A 9,871-nucleotide genomic window follows, 5' to 3' on the forward strand; every position below is an offset into this window, starting at 1 on the left:
ATAAGAGTAACAGACTTTATTTTATAATGCCAGAGACGTGCAGTTATTTCGTATATTTTATTTTAAGCCGGCCAGTATTTTGTGTTATAAGCAATTTTGCTAGGCGGGGGCTAGCATATTAGGTGGCCGAGTATCTGCAAGGCCTAGGGTTTTTGATTAATAATATATTGTCCATGTGTTCTCAGTGACCTATGGAATGTGGAGAACAGTGCAGAGGTAACGACCTGAGAGTAGCTGACAATGAGATTCTAGGGGTGGCGTGAGATAAAAATGATTAGTTTCGACAAGTCAATGCACGACAGTTTATGAACTCTTCTCAAAGTGACCTGTGAAACTGGATGCAGCTAGAACCGTGAGGCGCTATCGAACTGTGTGTTCGTATGTGCGTGTGCGCCTCTTTCTGTTAAGAGTGTCATACCCAAGCCTATGGGGGGATTTTGAGAGGGCTTCAACATCAACAGTGTTTAAGTGTCCGGTTGTTTGGGTAAGTGTTGAAGTGCTTTAGCCAAAGGGAGAGTGGCTTATTATCTGTTTGACATTTTTGTGATGATATCCAATGTTTAAACCTCTGTCGGGCAATCTTGTTGTGTGTGTACTTACCGGGATGTGTTCTGTATCTTTGAAACAGACAGTTCTGGAATGCCAGGGGACAAAGGATTCCCAGAGGGGTGTAGACTTTTTGGTGACCAGACATGTTACATTTACGGGGTTTTTTTGAGTTGGTCTGTAAGACTGGATTACTTGATTGATTGATTTATTTATTCTTGTTAATAAACGTTAATGTTATGATGCGACTCTCTCATTTTCATTACCTGTTAGATGGAGAGAAAGAGCTAGAGAGAGAGAGGAGAGAGAGAGAGAGAGAGAGAGAGACGAGAGAGAGAGAGAGAGGGGGGGGGGAGGGAGGGGAGAGCGATGAGAGAAAGGCTGTGAGTAATGCGGAGTGTGTGAGTCTGCCTTCCGCTCGTGTCTCACGCTTACCTTATGAATAATGGGGGGGGGAAAATCCCCCCATTTACATATAATATATATAATATATATATATATATATATATATCTATATATATATATATATATATATATATATATAATATATATATCTAATTATATATATATGTGTGTGTCACTAAATAGCGTGTGACAATATAGTTAGCCAAGGCCACAGGAGAAATAAAAGGAGTACCGAGCGCTTTCGTGTTATTTCAACACATTTTCGAGGTACAATGCTAAAAACACAGAGAACATCTAACAAAATAAACATAAAAACTGAAAAAATTGAAAAACAAGTATTCAAAGTCCGGTTAAAACCAGTACAGCAGGTACAGAACAGTTTCAACAGGTGATTAAAAAGAAACAACCCTACAAATCTCGTTAACAACAAATGGTCCAAGTTTGTTACATCCCTGGCTTACATTCATTAAGTCACTGTGATATTTGATAAAAGCAGATTCAATAATATTCCTACGAGTATATTATTACAATATAAAACAACTTTTGCCCCCTCCCAATGAATCATGTGATTAAAATTATTAATGTGTAAAAACAAAGCATTCGACATTTGTCCTGTTCTCACACTATATCTGTGTTGTTTAATTCTGGTGTCCAGTCCCTTCCCAGATTGTCCGAGATAAAAACACTTGCAGTTCATGCAAGGAACCCCGTAAATGCAGCCTGAGAAACTTTGGGAGAATTCCTTATTTGTATGTTTTTCAGTGTATTTGAAAATCTAAAAACAACATTAATATTAAAATTCTTGCAAAAACTTGGAACCCTCTGTAAGAGGTCATTGTATGGTAAAACCAGCACATTATCATTATTAAAAGCCATTCTCGGAGTTACAGTAAATAAAAAGTTTTTTGTGCTTTTTGTATTTTAATTTTTCCGATATGTTGAAAATATTTTCAAACTCTTCCTGAAGAAATTCCTGGGCTGCAGATACGTAAGGCTCTTAAAAACATGGAAGAAAAGGTAGCATTCTTAACTTAATTGCTATGGTTAGAATAATAGTGAATGTATGAATTTACGTTTGTAGGTTTTCAATACACTGAGTATTTGTGAAGCCAATTAGGGGATACCCCGGAGTTGAAAATTTACATCCAAAAATTAAAGACAACCATCACGTTCTTCTTTTAAGTAAAATTAATGGAAGGTACCAAATTGTTCAGTTTAAAGAGAAATGCATTTACATTTTCGGTTAGAGGTCATATGCAAAAAATATCATTCTATATCCAAGCCACAGAACACCATAAGGCAAAATATAGGTAAATCTTGTTTCAAAAAAACTCCATATATAAATTACTTAAAACAGGCGAAAGAGGATTTCCCATTGCCATACCAAACTTTTGTGTATAGAATTTGTCATCAAAAGTAAAAACAGAATCACAAATGCAGAGTTTAACCAGTTCTAAAATATTTTGAGTGGACAAGGGTAAATCATAATTATCTAAAAATTCAGCTAAATATTCAAGCAAGTTATTTATAGGTACTTTTGTAAACAGAGATACATCAAAACTAATCATTTTAAACTTAAAATTAATAGTTGTGCTATTAGTTTTCGTTCTATCAGATCTACATTATGTTTGATATTAGAATTCGAAATGCCTTCCTACTAAAAGTGAAAGAATCTTAACCAGCCATTTTGAAAGCTTGTAAGTACATGACCCAACAGAACTGATAATTGGTCTAATGGGGTTACCAGGTTTATGTGTTTTAACAAGACCATACAAGTAAGGTAAAGTTGGAGATATTGTTAGGCCCCGTCCACACGGTCGAGCTTTGGTCGACGAACTTTGTCCGATGTGACGTCAGAAGCGGAGAAACAGCAGGAAAAGTCAGAACTTGACCGCAGTTTCTCCGCTTCTGACGTCACATCGAACAAAGTTAGTCGAGCAAAGCTCGACCGTGTGGACGGGGCCTTACAAATTGTTTAATCAAATCTTTATTATTTTTTAAAATACTTTTGACCTTCTTATTAAAATGAGAAAGCACACGTTCAGATGGATTTCATGTCAGTAGATCATAGGTATTAACATCACTCAGCAGTAGGTACAGTTTATCTTTGTAATCTTGCTTATTTAGAATAACCATTGCGTTAGATTTATCAGCTTTCGTAAAATGGAGTTCGTCATTGTTTTTCAGTTTTGTGTACACTTTTAAGAATCTTAATGGTACATTTGAATAGGAGGGGAATGAATTTACACCATAGATAAAACCTTTAACAAGATTAAGATTGTCATCAGATATATTAACAAATTTTTCTAAATTACGAAAGGCTTCAGATATACTAACATAGTCATGTGTAGTGGGTGTTACAGAAAAACTCCGACCATACCCGAAAGCAGGTAAGGTTGACTCATCAAGGTTGTAATCAGATAAATTAATTACAAAATCCGAATTAGCATCACGTGTCCATTTACTACTATCAATTAACAGATATAATTTATGGTTGAGGTTCTTTTCCAGCTTTCTCCTTCTATAGCGTAGTCTTCTGTAGCAATGGTCGAAAATAATTTGCTTCCAATCATCTGGTATGGCATTGGATAGGTTTCGTTTCTTCCTCCTCGAATTTCTGTAGGCCTCTCTGACTTCGATTCTCCCCCCCTAATCTCGATGTTCTGCAACAAAATAATACGATGGAACGACTCAAAAGGTAGGTCACCAAACTGAAGGAGTCTCCTTGGCAGCATAGATCGTGGAAGGACTTGTTCTTCTAAGCACCTGCTGAGGAAATAAAGGCGAAGTTTCTGTGGAAGGGGGGGGGGGGGTGGGGGGGGGGGCGATCAAGGCAGAGCGAAAACCATACACCAGCGGCATCAGAACAGGAAACAGACGTCGAAAGTCGAAGAAACTGCGAGTGGTCTCCATAATGCTTATATGTCACTAAATAGCGTGTGACAATATATTTAGCTAAGGCCACAGGAGAAATAAAAGAAGGAGTACCGAGCGCTTTCGTGTTATTTCAACACATTTTCGAGGTACAATGCTAAAAACACAGAGAACATCTAACAAAGTAAACATAAAAACTGAAAAAATTGAAAAACAAGTATTCAAAGTCCGGTTAAAACCAGAACAGCAGGTACAGAACAGTTCAACAGGTGATTAAAAAGAAACAACCCTACAAATCTCGTTAACAACAAATGGATCCAGTTTGTGCATAACCTGGCTTACATTCATTAAGTCACTGTGATATTTGATAAAAGCAGATTCAATAATATTCCTACGAGTTATATTATTACAATATAAAACAACTTTTGCCCCCTCCCAATGAATCATGTGATTAAAATTATTAATGTGTAAAATCAAAGCATTCGATATTTGTTCTGTTCTCACACTATATCTGTGTTTTTTAATTCTGGTGTCCAGTCCCTTCCCAGATTGTCCGAGATACTTTCTTTCTTATCTGGATTGACCTATTATCTACCTGGGGCGACCTATTCTCTACATGGGTGGACCTAGTCTCTACCTGGGCGGGCCTATCCTCTACGTAGGTGGACCTATTCTCTACATGAGTAGACCTATCCTCTACCTGGGTCCACCTAGCTCTGACGAAACGCAAACTAATAATGCAGTGTGCTTCTTGAAATGGCGCCAAGAAGGAAAATAAGAGTGAAATAAAGTACGAGAATTAAAGATACTTGGAATCTACGTAGCGCAGGAGGCGAAGCGGAGAAGTAGCCTAGTTGGTACCTGATTAATTTGACAATTGGCAACTCAGAAGGAATTAAGCGGGCCGAAGGTCCCGCGTAGGCATCTTAAATAGTCTGGACAGGACCGTAAGATAAAGACAGCAGCTTCTGTGTCAAGGTAGGATAATAATAATAATAATAAATAATAATAATAATAATTAATAATAATAATAAGATAATAAATAATAATATATAATAATAATATAATAATAATATAAGCCCTCCACTGGAGCCTGTGCAAGAAACACCAGCTACCTTGCAGTAATAAGTGGTACGAGCACCAACCTGAAGGAGTGATAGAAAACGATCAGGCAAAGATCCTCTGGGACTATGGTATCAGAACAGATAGGGTGATACGTGCAAACAGACCAGACGTGACGTTGATTGACAAAATCATGAAGAAAGTATCACTCATTGATGTCGCAATACCATGGGACACCAGAGTTGAAGAGAAAGAAAGGGAAAAAATGGATAAGTATCAAGATCTGAAAATAGAAATAAGAAGGATATGGGATATGCCAGTGGAAATTGTACCCACAACAATCATAGGAACACTAGGCACGATCCAAGATCCCTGAAAAGGAATCTGGAAAAACTAGAGGCTGAAGTAGTTCCAGGACTCATGCAGAAGAGTGTGATCCTAGAAACAGCGCACATAGTAAGAAAAGTGATGGACTCCTAAGGAGGCAGGATGCAACCCGGAACCCCACACTAAAAATACCACCCAGTCGAATTGGAGGGCTGTGATAGATCCCCCCACCAAAAAAATAATAATAATAATAATAGCTATCAAGTCGAATAGGATGACTATGATAGAAAAAATAATAATAATAAATTTGTCGATGCAGCGAATTTGAAAAAAAAAATGCCAATAAGGCTTAACTTTCTTCTGTTTGTCCTTAATCTTTTTTTTTGGTTTTTGTTTAATTTTGGTTGTTTTTTTTGTTTCCTTTGGTGTTTGGGGTTTTGTATTTGGATTTTGTGGAAGAATTATATATATATTTTCCTGCTGATCACCTAATTAATTGACAATTCTCATGGCTGAATTGGGCAATGGTAAGAAGGGGGGTGTGGGGGGTGGGGGAAGGGTGGTTATCCTTAACATTTATTTGACTTTTGAATCTCCTCTCCGTCAGCCCGGAGAATTAAACTGGATTATATAGCTCTCCTTATGAATCTAGAGAGAAACTAGTTTTCTCATTGAGAATACTACCAAAGGTGGCTGGAAGCAATCTCTTATTATTATTATTATTATCATTATTATTATTATTATTTTTTATTTTATTATTATTATTATTATTATTATTATTATTATTTATTATTATTAATTTTTTGTTTTTTTTTCTTTTTTATAGTGTGGGGTTCCGGGTTGCATCCCGCCTCATTAGGAGTCCATCACTTTTCTTACTATGTGTGCCGTTTCTAGGATCACACTCTTCTGCATGAGTCCTGGAGCTACTTCAGCCTCTAGGTTTTCTAGATTCCTTTTCAGGGATCTTATTATTATTATTATTATTATTATTATTATTAATTATTTTATATTATTATTATTATACTCTCTTAGATAAATGCCTGTGCGTTGTCGACCTGAGACAACTGAAATCTTTGTCCTTAGGAAACCTGATATACCAGCTACATGCTGATGAGAAAAAGACAATATGAAGTATTATTATCATTATTATTATATATCAACGCGCAGCCATGCTCTTAGTGAAATTATAAGCTCCCCAGTTTCGTAAGGAAAGGACGATAATCCTCACTTTATTATTCCTGGGACTAGTGGGACGCCCTAAAACACCAGACATACGCAAGGAAGTTAAGCCTATATATGTGTAGGATCCAAGCATGGGTGGGGGGGGGGGAGGGAGGGAAAGGGTATAGCTACTGCTTCCCCGGGCCAGGCAGTCTTCGGCGGTGTCAGGAGGTTCAGTGACAGCAGCTTATTTATTTCAACAACTTATCTTTTTTAGAGAAGAAACATTCAAAAGATGAAGGATGCTGAATGGAACAGGATATGGCAAAACCACACAGACAAAGTCACGATCTTGTAGGTCTTGTAATCAGTGTAGCAGACAAAAACAGACTAAAATTCATCACGGGAATATCGGTAAACTTCGGTGGAATCAGAGAGTTACAAACTAACTATTCGGGTGGGGCGCATGGGGGTTGGGTGGGGGCCGTAGGAGGAGGGTGGTGGGGGGGCGAGGACTAGAGGACGGTGCATGGGCGTCCCAGTTTTTTATGCTTACTACCCTCTCTCAAAATCTCTCTCCTCTCTCTCTCTCTTCTCTCTCTCTCTCTATCCTCTCTCTCTCTCTCTCTCTCTCTCCACACACAAGAATATGCAGACAATCTGTCCTTGCAGAATATTATCAGTTTTGTTTTCTCCTATGTGAAAGGGGCTGTGAGGGGAGGGGGGATTTACACCCAAGGAAAGGGGGGGGGGTCACTAACAACAGAGACTGTTTGCATTATGAAAAGCATCGGTAATAATACGTAGAGTCATTGCACCGTTGCAACCAAGAGGTCAGTAACCATATCCCTAACAAATAGATGAGAATCGAAATTAATGATACGGTAAATAAACTTCAATAAATAGTTACAAAGATTTCAAAGATGGTTTCCCAAGCCGCTTTGTCAAAATACCAAAACCAATAAAACAGGTTTCTGGGTCCACTGGAGACGACCAGCAAAGACGAACGAAAATTGATACAATCGCCAAGAAAGTCGTATTTAAACCCAGGAAGCAGCATAGAGTCTAATAAGAACGAGTACCGGGGTAGAGAGTGCTGCGCATTTCGTACCCTAGAACGAATTCGGTAGACCAGGCCGAAATTAATTCACTCGAATCGAACAACGCCCAGTGGCGAATCTTTAATGAAGAACCGGCAAGGGCGATTGAATGACGTAGAGACAAACCAGAAACACAGAACGAAACTGGATTGGTATACTTAAGTAGAAAGACAAGTCGATATCTGGTTCTCTAAAACAGCTACAACTATCGCCGCTTACGTTACCGGTGGAATCAGGATCCAGCGTCAAAATTATAATGATCATTATTCAGGAGATGACGAACCCTATTCATATGGAACAAGCCCACCTCAGGGGCAATATAGTACTTGAATTTCAGCTTTCGTAGAATATATGGTGCTCATTAGAAAGCGAGAGAAGATAAAGAGAGATACGGAAAGGAAAGATGCCACTTATCAAAAAAAAAAAAAAAAAAAAAAAACAAAAAAAAAAAGATAAATAAATGGATGAAAATGTATTAAAATGCATCAAAGTAGTAATGCACTGTATCTTTGCTTAAGCTTTTGAATTGTAGTTACACGACATCCTCAGGGTGTGCTACTAGAAACAGTGCTCACTTCGTGAGAAAAGTGATGGACTCCTACAAGGAGGCAGGATACAACCCGGAACTCCACACTATATAAGCCACCCAGTCGAATAGGATGACTGATAGACGCCATAATTAAAAAAATAAATAATAATAATTTCAACATTATTTTCAGTGCTGAATGACTTCATAGGCTCCAGCATTTGGCCTTAGACCCAAATTTTACATTCAAGTTCCAAATCTTGAATTTGTGCAACCATACTCCTCTCGCTTGCTGAACAAAGCGGTGAGTACTTACTATCTATAGTACCCCACACGGACCAGGTGGCACAAAGCCGCCTAATCACGTGGACCAGGCAAACAAGATAATCAGGAACCACAGAGGTCTCCCAATTTTGGTAGGCCCTGCCTGGGAACGACGGTTACTATCAGAGAACCATTAAGTGTAATACTATCAATACTGTTATCAGTGATATTGGAAATGATAGTGATGGAGGGATGGGAGGTGTGTTTGAATATCATGAATTTGATTGGCCGTTTTGCTGTGTTGTTGGATAGGCCTATGTCTTGTTTGATTACATGCATACATACATGCATGCATGCATACATACATACATATATCAGGGACATACTATGTATACATCATCCAACTTCCTAGAATTTTCACTGGTTGAAAAACCCTTCTCTCTCTCTCTCTCTCTCTCTCTCTCTCTCTCTCTCTTCTAAAACACTAGTCCCGTTGCATTTCAGATAATTCATGTTGAACAAATTCACATACATACAATCCTTTACATACAAATGCAAGATACTCTTTCCGTATTCACAGTAAAAAAAATATTAAAAATCGTTTTGCTCAAATATGATAAAAATGTTTAACTGTATTTTCGAGATGTCACAGGTAAGAGGAGAGACTGAACTGGTCAGGTAGCCAAACCCAATTCTCGGTGGGCCAGGTACGATTCAGGGGGTACGGATGGGGACAGGTGTGACCAGCCCATGTCGGGGTATATTGGTGATCTCTTCTAGAAACATTAAATTTCTGGACGTTTTGTAATCATTTTCGCTTGCTCGGGGGTAAGCCTACAAATCACTTTGTTGTTGCTGTTGGGTAGGGAAAAGTCCTAGGAAAAAGCCTAGGTATTGAAAAGCCTTAAACGGTTGGGAAAAGCTAAAAAAGGTGGAAAAGCCTAAAAAAGGTCTGGAAAAGCCTCAAAACGAAAAGTCCTGGAAACAAAAAAAGGTCTGGAAAAGCCTAAAAAAGGTTGGAAAAGCCCTAGTGAAAAGCCTTAATAGGTCTGGAAAAGCCTAAAAAAGGTCTGGAAAAGCCTAAAAAAGGTCTGGAAAAGCCAAAAAAAGGTCTGGAAAAGCCTAAAAAAGGTTTGGAAAAGCCTAAAAAAAGGTCTGGAAAAGCCAAAAAAAGGTATTGAAAAGCCTTAAAGGGTCTGGAAAAGCCTAAAAAAGGTCTGGAAAAGCCTAAAAAAGGTCTGGAAAAGCCAAAAAAAGGTCTGGAAAAGCCTAAAAAAGGTATTGAAAAGCCTTAAAAGGTCTGGAAAAGCATAAAAAAGGTCTGGAAAAGCCTAAAAAAAGGTCTGGAAAAGCATAAAAAAGGTCTGGAAAAGCCTAAAAAAGGTTTGGAAAAGCCTAGAAAAGGTCTGGAAAAGCCTAAAAAAGGTTTGGAAAAGCCTAAAAAAGGTCTGGAAAAGCCTAAAAAAGGTCTGGAAAAGCCAAAAAAAGGTCTGGAAAAGCCTAAAAAAGGTATGAAAAAGCCTTAAACAAAGGTCTGGAAAAGCATAAAAAAGGTCCTGGAAAAGCCTAAAAAAACAAAAAAGGTCTGGAAAAGCCAAAAAAT

Source organism: Macrobrachium nipponense, chromosome 34, assembly GCF_015104395.2.
Source record: "Macrobrachium nipponense isolate FS-2020 chromosome 34, ASM1510439v2, whole genome shotgun sequence".
In the NCBI taxonomy this organism is placed as follows: Eukaryota; Metazoa; Arthropoda; class Malacostraca; order Decapoda; family Palaemonidae; genus Macrobrachium; species Macrobrachium nipponense.